Here is a 17,747-nt window from a genome sequence, read left to right as displayed (position 1 = left end):
CAATGGTAGAATGGTAGTAATATTTATTTGAAATATCATGGCAATAGAAATATTGAACTAATATTTGGTCTATGCATAATATGCAGTGTGGGATGCTTTTCTGAACACCGTGGTTGTAACAAGTGGTTGAGTTACCATAGCTTTGAACCAGTCTGGCTGTTCTCCTCTAACCGCTGTCATCAAAGATGCATTTCCACCTGCCACTCAGTAGATCCTTTTTATTTTTTTACACCCTTTCCTCTCCAGAGAATGAATTGTGTGAAAACGAAAGAGAACACATTTCCCACTCCTGTTGTGATGCTTTACGTCAATGTTAACTCCATGCCTTTATGTCCACATGTGCATGATATATTGCTTTGCACTTCTTCTTTTTGCAGTAACAGGTGTTCCTATTAAAGTGGTCATTGAGTGAATAGTCAGTATGACCATGTTTCACTTTCTTCTAGAAGTAAAAGGAGCCGCACACCCTAGACAGGACACCAATTCATTGCAGCGTGCATTCACACCTCCAGTAGTCAATCTATGTACAGGGTTTTTGGTGAGTGGAGGAAATTGTAGTACCCGGAGAAAACATACACAAACAACACGAGCACATGTGAAATTTCTACACTAACAGTAATTGAAGTTAAGGACTGAACTGCAGTGTGTTCATGTGCATATGTGTGTTCCTGCGATCTGGTCTGCCTACCCCATGGCACTCTGATCACACACTGAAACATGCCACCCAGAGAGTGGCACAGCAGAGGTCGTGCACCGATTCTCTCATCTCTCAGCAGCTCTCGCTTTCACTATGTCCTGCTTTCTCTCATCTCTCTTGTTCTCTCTTTCTTCCTCTCATTCTCTCTCTTACACACTCCATTTGTACCATCTCTCTCATATTTCATATTAGATTTTCACTTGACATTACTTTCTCAATCTGCTTATTATTGTGAATAGATTTAGCTACTTTGAGTAGACACTTTTTTAAAGAGCATGTCTGTTGGCGCGCGCGCGTGTGTATGTGTGTGTGTGTGTGTGTGTGTGTGTGTGTGTGTGTGTGTGTGTGTGTTTGTGTGTGTGTGTGTGTGTGTGCACGTACTTCTGTGTCATATGTACTAATCTAAGTTACTGTTCAAAAATACTATGAACATTGTCATAGTATTGTCAGAATATTGAGATTTAAATAATTATTACAAAGAACTTTGTGTTCTGCTTTAGGTTTGGCTAAATAAACTGAAATAAATACATACCAATTTACTCATGCATTGGATGATATAAATAAAAAAATAAACACAAATAACTTCATGTCAGTTATGGCATATGTCTTCTTTTCACATCTTTCCATTATCAATAAATCGAAAAGGAAAATCAATGGGCAGGTCCTAAATATAACATTGACTCTATTAGACATTTTTATGCAGTATTGCAGCCATTTTCTTTTGGCTTAATCTACCATGTGCTTTTACTATCAAGTATGAGCATTATGTGAGTTCTACAAAGTCATTTTGTTCTACCCTGCATAGTGAGCATTTTGGAAGGCCCTCTTCTGTATCTGGACATCTAATTAGGACTCACACAAAAAAAGGCTCAACATCTGAATGTCTGGTTTAGGATATCTTCTGTATGTGTGCAGACCAGCAAAACATGGGGAAGTCGGGAAGTCAAATATTGGGAAGTCATGAAATGCTGCAGAGGCTTCAGTGAAGAAGTAATTAAGGTTGAATAGCTTAGTTGGTTTCAAGTGAAGTCAGTTTGAAGAACTGCAGTTATTTCGTGGTAAATATTGTACTTCATTTAAAATGTTGATTAGGCAGCATTAAAATAAGGAGCTCAAATAGATCTGCAATCAGTGTCAAAAATAATAGCAGTAATTCTCATTATGGAAAATATCAATGTGTAGTTTTAGTGAATGTTTAGGTATAAACATCATTAAAACATTTTGTGACCTTAGTCACACGTCTATCAGGGTTAAGATTTGACCATTTAATACTAAAGTTATAATTACTTCTGGCTACTGAGTGAACAAAGTCATTTAAAGGATATGGACATGTGTTTTGTCTGTGAAAATGTTCACCTTCCGTACATGTTGTCTGTCCCCTTATGTCCACACAAAACACAAAGACACAAAACATCTTAAGAAGGACAGATCTGTGTAATCATGTAAAATTTGATCATCAGTGTACATTTTAGCTAAATGCTGTTTTAACTTTATTATATACTTTCACAAGACACTTTATGATTTTAACTCTTAAGGCAGCAATTTGATATTTAAATCTGCAAGAGTATAATATGATCTATTTAACTTCCAATCAATACATAAGCAACTGGGGTGAAGGGGGGTGGGATATGGGGGGGTTGGGGTTCTTTATTACACACAAAAATGTGCATATTATATAACTATTATACATATTATATGATTTAATATGATTTAATTACACATTTAATTACATATATAATGAAAATGTAGCTCACTATAATACATAATCAGTGGGAGCTTAATTCATCGATGCACTGAAAAAAACTGCTACAGACACAAGTACAGGAAATTGGCATAGGCAGATTATTTTTAATCTTTTGACCATGAAAGTCAATAAAATGGCAATAAAATAAACATTAAAAAGTTATTATCCTGGCCGTGCATCACAGGACTGTATGATCCTGGTGTTTGGCGGACCCCTGATATAGAGAATAAATATTTTAAGTATGAGAGTTAATCATATTGTTATCTTATTAATTTGAACACAGTTGTATATCCTTTTTCAGCAATAATCAAAATTAAAATTTATAATCATTGACAACTGAGAAGAATTAATTCAGGATTGTTCCCATGATTCATTACATTTGTAGCCTTTAAAAATCCATGCATCGATCCAAATTGCCAGTTGTTACCCCCTATAGTAACTAGAAAAGGACATGACCTTTTATTTCATTTGTCTGCAAACAGGCAATTAGAGCAATAACTCACGGACACACACACACATACAAACACACACACACACAAACGCACACGCACACAAAGCCTGACATGCATCAGGCTTTTTATGACTAAGGCTGAGTGACAGATGTTCATCTGTTACAATATGGGTTGATTCCCAAAGGACAGCCCAGAAGAGATTCACCTTCCCCTCGCTTCCCTCTTTCTTTTTTTCTGTAATTTAAGTCTTGTCTTCCCGTCTGTGTCCCCTCTCTCTCTCTCTCTCTCTCTCTCTCTCTCTCTCTCTTATTTTCTCCCCCCTTCCGCCGCCGCTCTCTGTGATTCACACAGAGCACTTACCTTTAAGTGTCAGTCATCAGTTCCTGATCTGAGAACACCTACAAGCTCTGGGATCTGTGACCTCATCGCTGATCCGTTGCTTTAACTCCTTTTCATCACTGGAATAGATTCATTCAGTGGAATAAGGACAAGGACGTGGAAATCAAATGAAACAAGATGTTTGGGAGACAGGCATAATCTTATTTGGAGTAAGATCAAATAAAGCCACCTCAGTTATTTTGGTACATGACATTTAGCCAGTTCTAATAGTAATTACTCCAGCCTCTCTCTCTCTCTCTCTCTCTCTCTCTCTCTCTCTCATATCTCTGTATATAGATATATACTGCACATAAGTATATATACTGTCTGTTAATTAATGCTGGCCTTTTATGTACAACATTTTTTGCTTTGACATCAACTTTTTGATGCAAACACACACAACGTCCTATCCTTGTGAAGATCTGCCATTGATGCATTAACTGATGTAGCTAATTCATGTCATGCCCACACCTACATCAAACTTTAAATACAGCAAGCTAAATTAAATGTTACAGTTTTTAAGAGGGTAAAGGGTATTTTTGCTTGTCACATGTACCTTGCAGCACAGTGAAATTCTTTCTTCACATACTATATCCAAGCGATGTTTGGAAGTTGGGGTCAAAGCGTAGGGTGAGCCAAGATGCAGTGCCCTGGAGCACAAAGGGTTTACTGGCAATGCTCAGGAACCAAAGAGAGCAAATGCTTATTTCTAATGCAACCAGCCAAATATCCCACAAGGCCAAATATATCAAGGGAACACCAATATATAAAGTATCATAGATATAAGATATAACCCCTAGTCAAATAGTAAAAATACTATGATTTGTCTGTTTTCTGTATTTCGATGTTAGGTTATATGATTGTTATGTTATATTCAGTACTTGATCCACACACAAGACACTTTAAATTGTTCCACTCCAGTTTATATTAATGGAATCCATCCCTCATGCGGACAAATTTTGGCAAGACCAAGTTGAACAAACCCCAAACAAGGTCCATAACATATAAACCATTCATTGAATAATATGAGCACAATTATCTTCATTTCACCAACAGAAAGACAAGACTCAGATGTTTTTTCTCACTCCAGTATTCCTCCTCCTCTTCTCCTCCTCTCCCTCCTCCCTTTCTTCCTCACTCTCACTCTCATACTTTGGCTCGATCATACCTCCCCCATCTCTCTCTCTCGCTCACTCGCCTCGGCGGAAGAGAAGATGACGGGATGAGAGGAGATGGATTTTGCGCTGAGATGCAGGAGGGAACGGCGAAATTAGCGACGTGTCCTTATTTACGAGACACTCGAGTCCGCCGACCGAGGAGTGTGGAATGAAGAAAAATGAGTGAGCGCGGCGTTTGCTGAAGACAGGTATGGAACAGGAGCGCCTTCCTTCTTCTCTCTCTCTCTCTCTCTCTATCTCTCTTCTCATCATCTCCATCTCCTCACTCAACACGCATTTTCCAGCCTTCTCGCGTTTGGCTCGGATTATCTCCCCGGACTGTGAGGAGCAGAAGTGGGGGATGTGTATTACATAACGGCTGACACGTCTCACAAGCGACTGGAAGGAAAAAAATTCGGTCCGGTAATCTAAGAAGTCGCCATTGGCTCCCTCTGAAAGTGCGCTCTATCCTCCTAAATAACGCGTGCACCTGAACTGGCGTACTATTTTGACATCCTACTTAGTGATGTAGTGTGCGCTTTCGGACAGAGCCCAGGATGTGTAAAGGTGGAAGGACGCAACAGTATACAAATTAAGGAGTTTAGGAATTTTATGCACTTGGGGAGGCAAAGATAGAAGGAGGGTGCAAGATAGATTTTTATTTCGTTTGCACGTCTTATAATTAGAACTGGTTAATTTGTGGGATATTTCTTAGTATCTCATTAGCAGAATGTTGCCTTTGTGAGCTTTCACTCCTTAGATTAACCTGCAGTCTAGATGATGGCACTCTAGGCGCAATGTTAGGAAATCAGTCAGTGATCTCAACAGTTAGGATTAATGTTGTGACTTAGTCAGTTTGTTGCTCATGTACATAGCCTTTTCTCAATGTGGCCTGGAATGATCCTGATATAAGATAGATTGGGAGATCTTTGATTTGTTTTTCCTCTACCGTTACCCTTGCCTGATTATGAGACACGTGTAAAAAAAATGGTTTTATATAAATATATAATGTAATATAATGTGTGTGCGTGTCATAGTGTTCTGAATGCGAGCTCTATCCGTCTCCATGGCGACTCGGCAGTCTCTCATTGGAAAGAGTGAAGGGCGCGCGGTTCGGGTTCGGGACAAAGTGAGTGCACGGGGAAGGAAGGAAACCAGATACAAGGCACATGGACATAATGAGCAATGAGACAGTTTACAATTTTTTATGAGAGAACACCCCCCCTCCCCCTGCAAATTATGCCCTTACGCACTACGCATAGTCCAAACTCAGCAAAAAGTCTTCTGCATGAAAGGATTGAAATAGATTTGCCTGACTAACCAGAAAAGATCATAAGTGTAAAATAAATCAACATTATAGGATTTTACATTTACATTTGTGGTATTTAGCAACGCCCTTGTCCAGAGCGACGTACAAAAGATTTTGGCTTATAAAAGTGATCCAGCCTTTGACAGGTAAATAAATGTGTCACAGTTATCATCATTATGAGAACTAGAATTAAAAAAGGAAGAGCTGCAGCAATGGCGAAGAAGAGTGAGCTTCAAAACGGTGTCTTAAATCTGTGTCTCAATTCATCTTAGACGTGACTGTCTTAGATCATCCTCCTCCTCCGTTTCTCTGTTGTGTGACTCCTGCAGTTGCAGCCTGAGGTAGTCTTCCTAAAATGTACAAGTATATCGTATACTCACACCAAGACATAGAGCGTGGTCTGACTCTTCCATTGGTCCCACAACTTTACTCATCAAGAATTACACTGTCAATATTTCTGTGATTTTCTTAGTTGATTTAAATAAAAAGCTATTCTAGTCAATTACATAATAATAACCATAATTTGCTGTGGAACAGATTATATTTGTAGGAATATAGGAAGAAAGCAGCAGTTAAACCCTAAACCGTCTCTCTTCATTTATAGCAGTGTACGCAGTGTAAATATTTTCAGCACCATGGAGAGCGCGTGGTCCGTTTTTGTTCCCACAATTACTGTGTGTACTTAAACGTTTCTGGAAAGTGATAGTGTGTGCGTATCTGTGCAGAACCAACTTCCTCGTACCTTTTTTTTTATTACAAAAAAGCTCAATAAGTAAAACAATAAGCCCTGTGTCAGTCACTATTATGACAGTGAATGTTTGTTTGCCTTTTTACGTGAACCTTTAGCTGGTAATGACAAGCTCATGTTATTTATTTAGGTTTCTCAATGTTCCCTGGCTGTCTGTTAGGAAAGAGGCATTAGGTCCACTGCTCTATTACTGGACTTCCATGTCCAATTCTAAAGGGATTTGCACACAGTCCCTGATTTCGATAAAGGCTTCCCATGGGCATAAACTACTCATAATTTAAAAAACGGAAATGTGAACTCCCATGCTAATGTCTCCCACATGTCCTTGTGAGACAAAGCTATATTATAACTGCATGCACAGTTGACAGGTTTGTTATTTTATTTATTATACCATTATTTTCAAGTCATAAGGGATACCTTGTAGTACAATGTTTTCCCCCATGTGTTCAGGTAGTTAAATTGCAGAACATATCCATAATTGTTGAATTAACTAGATAAGGAGCATTTAAGATTTAGAAACAAAATAAAAGTTAAATTAAATGAATTTTTGGTCAGACTGCAATTGTTATACCATCACATATTTAGTCTGGGAAATTAAATTAATAAAAATGCTAACTGTATTTTCTTCCAGATTTCTGCTATCACATGATAGCTAAGGTGAATTCTTGCTCCTTTAAGCCACTGAAAGCTCTAACTGCATAGACAAGCTTACAAATGTCCACTATTGACTAGTGTCATTCTGACTAATAGGGCAAAGAGTAATGCCATGCCTTTCCCAACTATGGATTACAGTCAGTGATCCATCAGTGTGGCACTGATTCAAACTCATGCTCTAGCCAATAACAGGTGTCTTGCTAAGTACTGTTGTGATAATGATGGCTGTTAATGCTCTTCTCCAAGTGCATTCAGCTACCCTATGTTAGTAAATGAGAAGCAGTTAGAAGGGATTAAATTGTTGGCTTTACTTTTTGGAGGAAGCTCATGTTAGCTTCTGTCAATGTTATGTGTGAAAAGAGGAGATATTTGTTGTAGCAATTAGCAGTGACTACTTACAAAGTAAAAAATATGTATGAAAAAGTATGGTCAGATCCAAAATAGTACACCATAATCATAACGGGTACTATAAACACACCTTCTATTTGAGTTGGGGTTAGGGTTGGCATTTATACGTAACACTGTTGTACTTACATTGTTCGTTCAGGATCACTATAGCCATTAAGGAGAGCCTACGGCTGTAACGCGTCACTTCACACTGTGCATCTGCCCCTTTGCGTGCTGAGCTGGGTGTTGCCATGGAGATGATGGCTGCCTGAATTGCTTTCCCCAGTGAAGGAGAGAATTTTCCGTCCTGTGAATGAGACGCATGGGAAACATGTGGGAATATCAAACTTGCCAAGTTCTCTGAAAGCAACTGATGACGGTACTCGAAACAGCAAGATTATTGATGGTCCTATTACATATTTCCTTGAATTGCAGTTTCCATTTGTCTAAAAGGGTAGCTTGCAACCAACCACAGCTAGTTCCAGTAGCCTATCTGGGATAAAATGCTCACAACCTTAATCTATTTTAAATGATTAATTTGATGTAAACATCACCACTTGCCAAAGCATTCCAGTTCAGGTCTGTGATTTTCATGGTCCAGTAAATCTAGCAACCTGTTTGCTCGAGTTGACCTGTAACACGAGCCCATAACAACAAGATGCCGGTGAAAACAGTGACCGTTTGTTAATGTGGTGTTGTCACAAACATACACAAGCTAAGCACAGATTCCTGCACCAGCCTCTAATGCTGCTAAACCAATGACCAGAATACCAAAAAAAATCTAAGAATGGTTTTAAAATCAATATTTTACACCATACAGCAACCATAGCCACTACACAAAGGTTACATTCTGATAATAAAAAGACACACTACATTACAAACTACGACCATTCAAAACGATGACTCCACAGTTTCTTTACATGCTCTTTACTTTTTTTGGTTTGTTTGCTGGCCACTTTAATGACCCAGTGCATGTTAGTTTGTTATTACTCACATGAAGGTAATGAACTGTGACAGATCTGCGCATGTAACGAATGCATTGTCCTGGTGCATCTCTACACGCGCCCAACCTCTGTGATGTGCATGTTGTTTCGTGATGAAAGCCCATTTGGCAGTGTGTTTCAGCACCATGTGGCTGTTTTCTCGACGTTTCAGTATGTTTCTGCTGAGTCAGGCAGATCTGGATGAGTGAGCAGCAGTGCCTGAATTACGCCTTTGTTTCATAACAGTTTTTTAGGCACTGATAGATAAAAACCAGTAAAGGTGTTTTAAAGCAGGTAATGACTCATGTCTGGGTGATAGTTCTGATTAAATGGCTGATATTTCTTGTCTGAGAGTCTCTCAGTTTGTGATTAGTGCACACTGCGCAGAGAGGCTCCCCTCTGCACACTCTCAGCTGGGGAGGGCAAAGGGAATTACTGTAACACTAAAACAGGTGAAAACACGTACACTTACACACACTCTTACACACACACACACACACACACACACACACACACACACACACACACACACACACACACACCCACACACACACACACACACACACACACACACACACATATATATATATACACACAGTTCCTGTTAAATAGTACCTGTTGCACATAGGAGCAGGTGTTTTCAGCTCTGGGTATGTATGTGCAGGTGTGTTAGTTGTAAGTATGTGTGCTGGTCTGTATCATGCCATACATCAGTAAGGCTCTATATTTCTAAGACTGGAGCACTTTCTTCTTACAGTTCCTCACTTCACTGCTTCTGTGTCAGCAAATAGAAATGCAAACAGAGAGATCATTCATATTATTTCTATCACTGTTAAAGTGTTGCGCTAACAGAAAGGAAAAAGTCTTTCAATCATATTGTGCTAAGGTGCCAGAAAAACAATCTTCCAGTCTCCAACTGGATTCTCCAATGTAAAGGTAAACTGATCTCTTATACAAAAAAAAAAAAAACTGCCCATGAAGCTATAGGAGAGTTATGGAGATATATACATACATATATACTGTACATACTATATATCTATTTGTATAGGGCTGTCAAAATTAACGTGTTAATAACACATTAACGAAATTTCATTTTAATATATATAAATTCCACCGAATGTTAATCAATAAACATTTGTTTCCTGATGCTGCAAGTCTCAAATCAGGCACCAAAATCCGCCATGATGCACACATCCGGCAATTAATGCTAAATGCAGCAAATGCAATTAAAACCATGTGTGTGGAAAGAGCAAAAGTTCAGTTTGGTGTCCTGATGATTAACGTAATTGAAAAAAAACATAATTACTTTAAAACGTTTACAAGAATCTTTTGACTTCATGCTCTATTTTGACTTTGGTTTCACTAATAATAAACATACATTTGCATAAAGTGTCCATATTTGTCCATGCCCATGTTAATTACAATATTAAAAATTTAAAAAGTATACATTTATGCTACATTTACCAGATAAAAATGTGCGGATTAGCTAATCCGATTAATCACGATTATATATTTTATTTAATTGACAGCCCTAATAAATAAATATATATATATTTACTGGCCTTATTTTACTTATAAGGCTGGTGACATATATATATATATATATATATATATATATATATATATATATATATATATATATATATATATATATATATATATATATATATATATATATATATATAAAAATATATATATATATATATATATATATATATATATATATATATATATATATATATATATATATATATATATATATATATATATATATATATATATGTCACCAGCCTTATAAGTAAAATCTGAGATGGATTTACACGGACTTATACTTGGAATCTTGGGTTAAATATTTACCGGTGATTATATCTAACAGTCATTATCTTTGTACAATTTTAATTGGATTATGAAAGGAATGTTTTTTTAAATTGTAGTTTCCAAGTGCATATTATATTGCAACAAAAGTCTATTACAATTCTAGGAAACGATTACTTTTTACGATATTTTAAAACTGATATTGCCATACTTAGACAAAAGTTACTTTTGCACTCATTCAATTTAAGATAGGGCTCTTATCTTTTCAGTTGTAAATCCTTTGCTATTCTGCTATGTACTTTGTAACCACTTTGCTTTCTATTGTTTGCATGTATTTTTTAAGTCACTCTGTATAAGAGCATCTGACAAATGACTAAATGTAAATGTAAACATACTCGTGTATTCTTTTGTCGCTGGTCGTCATAGCTCGCTGTTGTTGTGTGCACAGCTGTCTCAGTCAGTAGGACTACATGAATCAAGAGAGGAGATTGAAATATAGGTGGGAGTAGCCGATATGGCCAGCATGTGCGTAATGTGGAATATTACCCCAGTTATTTCCCAGCAGGAGAAATAAGGATTTGTGAATTAAAAAAATACATGACAAGACAGGGTACAAACCATCACATAACACAAAAGCTCACCATCACAATTTGGCAATCAGCTAACACTGTTGTAGCCACTACCTCCGTGTGCATTTATTGATTTAGAACAGGCATGTAGAAACAGAACAAGCTCTTTCATAAATCAGATACAAGGTCTCGATTGTGGTACTTTATTATATATACAGAAAGATGCAACCGGTTTTATGATTGAACCACTCTGTTCCCACTATCTCTGTTTGTCAAGGCCTGAATTAGAGACGCTTCTAGGCAGAAAACAAAGCTGTCAGGTTTTATTGATCAAAAGTGTACATGAAACATAAGCAATAATATTTGAGCTAATTAAGACACACAAAAACACACAATGAGACACACACAGGAGTATTTGCAAACTTTTCAGTTTGAAGCTGTAGGTTGCAGAGGACATTGAATGTACTGTGGTGTCAAGCCTATGGGTTTGTGGTGGATGGTTGTAAAGTTGGATAAAGTTGCAGTAAATAATATATGGCATTTTTTATTTTAATACTGAGTACACTTTATGCTCTAAATGTCTTAGTTTAGCAAATATTTTGAAGATTTAGAAAATATAGACCTATATACTGTACACTACATGGACAAACATGTAACACATGTGGTTCTTCCCCAAATTGTTGCCAGATTGTTAGAAGCACACAATTGACAATGCCCCTGTGCACAAAGCAGAAGAAATGGTTTGACAAAGTTATATTGAATGCACACCATTCACCTTAACTGTTGATTTCTGTAAAGCTGCTTTGAGACAATGTCCGTTGTGAAAAGCACTATAGAAATAAACTTGACTTGAATTGACTTGACTTGACTTATACTCCAGTACTCATGTTAGTTCTCACTCTCCAGTGTTCTGTATTGTTGAAAGATTTATGATCAAACTCTTGATTTCACCCAAATGAGGATGGGTTCCCCTTTTGAGTCTGGTTCCTCTCAAGGTTTCTTCCTCATAACATCTAAGGGAGTTTTTCCTTGCCACAGTTGCCACGGCTGCTCATCAGGGACAAATTCACACCATTCACCTTAACAGTTGATTTCTGTAAAGCTGCTCTGAGACAATGTCTGTTGTGAAAAGCGCTATACAAATAAACTTGACTTGACTTGACTTGACTTGACTTGACTTGACTTGAATAAATGCTCAAGTGATCTACACAGAGCAGAATTTAACTTGAATGCACTAAATTTGACAGCCCTAATATAAATATTAAATTGGCAAAATTAGTGTATTAATAACACATAAACATGAATTCATTTCAATAGAACAAATTTAATCAAAGCACAATTATGCAGCGAGCATTTCTGTATCGATTTTTATTAAAAATATAAATAAATAAATAAATAAATAAATAAATAAATAAATAAATAAATAAATAAATAAATAAATAAATAAGAGGTGAAATTAAAACCTTCAACGCAACACACACAATGCCACAACATTATTCACAATGATCTTTCTTTACTCAAATATGTAAAAAAAAAAGAAATTCCATGAAAAATTGCGGATATCATGCATAAAAATCTGCCTGATGCACACTTCCGGCAATTAAAACCATCATATTCATAAATGGATAAGGAGGAAAAATGCTTTTCTCAGGTAATGATGCATCATGTTTCTTTACTGAAATTGAACGTTGTTTCCACTGGTGGCAGTTGTTTATGTTTAGCATGTAATGCAGAAAAGTAGGGGAAAGAAATGAGGCTCAAAGTTGTGCTAAGCTTACAAAGTGATGATTTAACACAAAAATTGCACACATAGTTATTTAGACCTCAGAGATAAATATGGACACAAACTATTCAGACACATCAATGGGTTTTGCTCACAAGGAGCAGAGTTTGCCAAACACTGGGGCTGACCTTGAATTAAGGCATGTTTTTGTTGTACAATATCAAAAAGTTTAGAATTAATTCCAATGGCATTTTAAAGCAGGTTGATATTTGGCTGAGCTCTAAGTGATTTTAGAAAGAAATGCCATTTGATTTAAGGTCATTGTCAATATATGAATATGACACTATTAATAAATAAATAATACTGCCACCTTAATTCCAGAAAAATAATGTCATAAAGGACATTGCAGGAGATGAAATATTTGTCAGAGACATTACTTATTACCAGATATGTGAAGTAATGAAGTACTTAGTACTTTACTATTTATTTTTCTGACATTTTTTTACTTTCACTCATTACATTTTTTACGCAAATATCTGTACTTTCTACTTCTTACATTTTCAAAACAGGCTCATTACTTTAGTTTTAATCTATTTGGTGACATGATCAATATTTATTTTTCTCATTGCATGCTGTTTTCAGCCCATCAACCTGTTTCATGTCATTGCACAGCTTTTTCAATTTACACTGGTGTATCATTTCCTGGCTCTGATGTACCACAGATGCAGGCTAGCCTATGAAACTAAAAATGAGCAAGGCAACAAGATGTATGAGGCTAACATGGATGAGACAGAGGGAGTCAGTGATGGAAACATGACTGAGAACAGAGACATTCCTGATCACCTGATCATTATCTTTTCACTGCTTGTGTTCTATAAGGTGAATATTTGGCCTGGAAAGATTCATTAGATAACAACATTCTTAATTTTTTTGGATCAATACATTAATATGATTTGAGCTCCAGTTACCAGCATGACTCTAAAGCAGGTAGTAGTAATGGCTACTTTTTCCTTAAGTACATGTCAGAGCCCAAACTTCTTTACTTTGACTTGAGTGGAAAAGTTGAGTGGAAAAGTGTATTTACTACTTCTTTTAAAACGCTAAAATGTCTATTTGAGTGAAGGATGTGTGTACTTTTGCCATCTCTGATTATCACAAAGATCAAAATCCAAAACCAAAAGCAATATTTTACTAATATAATAACACAAATTAGTGAGTAAGCATGATTTTAAAAAAAGGTCTGTGCACCCATTGCAATTTCAAGACCTTATATTTTATCTTGTGTCTTTAAAAAATTGTTCACATATAAACACATTCTAAATAATAGGATGTGCCAGAGCCACAATGTTAAATTAAAGCACATTTGCCATGATTAATGTGATAATTACACGTAGGATTATTACATTTTACACTGAAGAAAAAAAAAAAGCTATTTTTGTAGATGCTACCCTAAATCCTTGTTGTAGATGCTTCTGTATCAGAAAAATCCGGCAATCTTGGGAAGCCACTTACAGATGATTTGGACAATGGTAAAAGAGTGTCCAGAAATCTGGTTTAAGTAATGGCATAACCCATAACTAAATATGTACAAATTTCTCCCTATTTAAATAAGATCCTTAAGGCACAAACTCTGATTATCTGATTACAGATATTTGCACATTGTATTTATTTGATCAGTGCATGGAATCTGATTTTATTGATCCATAAGACAGAGGAAGGTAAATTGCAGGCATCTGTAGAGATGTGTTATGCATGCGCTTATGTAAAGCTAACATAATCTGCAGTCCAAAGGTTGCTTGCCAAACATTCGCCATAGAACATAAATCCTCTAAATATAATGGAATCACATGGGTAAAATATAGCACCAGTACCAGTATAATTGGTAGCTTTGTGTTAAGCAAATTATCCCAGATAAAGAATTGACTGAACAGTGTAAGAGAAATTATCCATGGGATAACACAAAAGTAGGTTTTTACTAATGTGTTTTAATCTTCCTTCTTCTTTTCCTAGCAAGTAATTGAAAGGTGAAAAAAGTTTCACGTCTTTGTAATTTACAATCATGAAAGGTTCATGTTTGAGGTTGTGGTCAATTTCTTTACAATATAAACTGCACTTGCTGCTTTTATAAAGTTTTAAATTGTTTTCTCTTGGGGAAACATTGGGACATTTATAAAAGATAAGCAAACGTAAAAAAAAATAAAATTATATATATATATAAATATAAATATATATATATATATATATATATATATATATATATATATATATATATATATATATATATATATATATATATATATATATTATATATATAAATTAGATATAATTTTAGCGATGCGCCGAATGAACACGTGACTTGCAGAGGAAAGACTGTGTTTCCAAGGCAACCATGCTAGATATGTATGTACCTTTGACCTCAAATATTTGTTGTGATTGGCCGAGACTGAGCTTGATCATATGTTTGATTATGAGCTTGGGTCCTTTTTTTTCCCCCCAAATTTCCATGGCCTGATTTGTACAACCTACAAGGAACCCAAATTACTACTGTGTGAATAAATTTTCATCTGAATTTCTAATTATTAGTTTTTAAATTCAGTAGGAGTCTGTGGTTGTTCTTTTTGCTGGTTTAAGGGTTGTATTTAGGGAATATTTTTTGCATTTGGAGATTGCAGTGGCGCTATGACTGGTTTTAAGAGTTGCTGTGTGGTTATGGCTACAGGTTTGACACATGCAGTGACATAGGTGCAGCGAAAGGTCTCTGCAGTGTGGGTATTGCAAAGTGGTTTGGTTTGGAGAAAATTTCAAATGTAACTGCTGGCCAATTAAGCAAGTTGCCATTTTAAGTGCCCATCATTAACTATATTCAAAGCCTGATACCAGCAGTTAAACAGCTGACTTCACAATGCAATAGACAACACACAATAAATACAATCTACTGCACACACACCATATACTGTGTAATCATTTGCCATAACAAAATCTCTAAAAATGAACAAAACACCACATTAAAAGCAAACCCTAATCATTTCATAAATGTTGAAAAACACCAACCTGTTCATAAAATGTAATGCTTTCTTTGTACCCCATTTTGGTATTATTAGAGGTCAAGTTCTCTTTTGTTAGATTTGTGCATAAAATGATCTAGAGAGAAAGTGGCCAAGTTTATAAGTATAAACAAGGTGGAGGAAACACTGACTAAAGAGACAACATCTGGACATTCTCCACAGATACTGTTGAACCAAATCAATATATGGGACAAAAATGTGTTTCCATCTCATTCAACACTAAATGGACAAAGTTTGTGAAAACCTGACCATAATATTTGCAAGTGCTTTTTGAATATCCCACTCCACATTTAGTCCTCGTTTTTTATTATAATAAACTATGTTTTTTTGGGAAGATGTGATGTTGTGCTTGTGGAAATATGTGCTCATTCAGCCACAAGGGCATTAGTAAAGTCCGGTACTAATTTATGGTGAAGAGGTCTGTGGTGCAGTCAGCATTCATCTCAAACGTGTTCAAGAATGGCTGAGGATAAAGCTTTACAGCAGGCCTCTCAAGATCTTTGACTATAAATCATGTAACCCATATCTTCATGGATCTGGCTTTGTACACAGAAACATTCACATGCTGGAACAGGTTTGGATTTCCTATTTCAAGTGAAACAAAATGAAATGCTACCACGTCCAAAGCCATTCTATACAAGTGTGTATAGTGTAATTTTATGGTAACAGTTTGGGGGAAGAACCACATATGGCTGGAAATGTCAACTGGCCCAATACATTTGTCCAAATAGTGTAAAAGGACAAGACAAAATCTATCATTTATCAAACTTTTTCTTTTTCTATATATGTAAGCTTTTATTGATTTGGTAGTGTGATCTTATATTTTATCTTATATTACTGCTCTTTATTTTTTGTTTATAAAGAAAATTGGTGATAATAATAACAAGCAATGTGCTAATGCTTTGTCAAGTCAAGTCAAGTCAATAAGCTTTTTTATTGTCATTTCAACCATATATAGCTGACGCAGTACACAGTGAAATAAAACGTTCCTCCAGAACCCTAGTGCAACATAAAACAACATAAAGCTACAAAACCGAAAACACAGAGCTAAGTACTAGTAAGTGTCCTCACCACATAAAGTGCATCGTGTGCACAAGACACAAGACAGTGTAGGACAAATACACAAAACACAAAATAGTGCCGCCAGTTAACCTACTGTATATTGTACAAAACAGTGTGCAGAGAGAACTATGTACAGGAGTGTACTTAAGTAAACAAAATGTAAACAAAAGGGTTGTGCAAATCAGCAACAGCAGTAGTCAAAAGGATGCACAAATACAGCATGTAAACAGTTTGTAATAATGAATGTGTTTTAAGGCAATAATCTACTTAGTACTGAAAAACATTGTGTATATATATATATATATATATATATATATATATATATATATATATATATATATATATATATATATATATATATATATATATATATATATATACACAATGTTTTTCAGTACTAAGATTACACAGTAGATATATATATATATATATATATATATATATATGGATAAGCACATGTAAAACATTACAAATTCATATTATTTAAAAGAGAATTAGCCAAAAAAAATTATTTATCACCAACCCTTTCAAACAGCATTTGCTTTACTAGACTGTAAAAGTATATTTTGACATTCTTGGTTGAAAAGCATGTGGGCATAATACCTAATAAAAATGTATGATTTAAGTCTAAAACTTAAGTCCAAAAGTTATCAGTGTTTGCATGGTTAATGTTACTAATATTCAGAGAATGGTTATGCACAATTAGATTTTTTTGGTTCCGTATTCAGACAGGGATAATTACAGAGATGTACGGAGATCTGCATGCAGCCAGATTTTTTTAGACTACTGGAATACAAGATAGGGTTTTCAATACTAAGTAGATTATTGCCTTTAAACACTTGATATTTAAACTTCAAAACAATTGGGAAACTGAAAGCTCAGATTTTATGAAGCTCAGATTCATTTGCAAAACATTTCATAGAAATTAATTACATGGAAAATCACGAACAGCCTACAACAGAGGCCTATTAGTTAGGCAGCCATGAAGCAGCTACATTTGAATA

At 35.6% G+C, this 17,747-nt stretch overlaps 1 protein-coding gene and 1 long non-coding RNA gene across 3 annotated transcripts in view; one reads left to right on the top strand and one right to left on the bottom strand.

Annotated features, from left to right (window-relative positions):
• Positions 1-3,225: 3,225 nt before the first annotated feature.
• kcnj6 (potassium inwardly rectifying channel subfamily J member 6) overlaps positions 3,226-17,747 on the top strand; it is a 68,260-nt gene continuing 53,738 nt past the window's right edge. Inside the window, exon 1 of the mRNA XM_083569142.1 lies at positions 3,226-4,637. The gene's annotated coding sequence lies outside the window, so the exon portion shown is untranslated. The remainder of the gene's footprint in view (positions 4,638-17,747) is intronic.
• Positions 4,679-8,606, bottom strand: LOC310741431. 2 transcript variants are annotated; one of them, XR_014537950.1, is made up of 3 exons: positions 8,521-8,606; positions 7,674-7,833; positions 4,679-4,767 (listed from the first exon to the last, which is right to left on the bottom strand). It is a non-coding gene; the product is annotated as an uncharacterized lncRNA (long non-coding RNA). The 2 variants fall into 2 exon arrangements; XR_014537951.1 differs by lacking the exon at positions 4,679-4,767 and adding an exon at positions 5,677-6,087.

Source organism: Silurus aristotelis (assembly GCF_946808225.1).
Source record: "Silurus aristotelis genome assembly, chromosome: 18".
Lineage (NCBI taxonomy): Eukaryota > Metazoa > Chordata > Actinopteri > Siluriformes > Siluridae > Silurus > Silurus aristotelis.
This window is presented reverse-complemented; position numbering and strand designations above follow the sequence as displayed.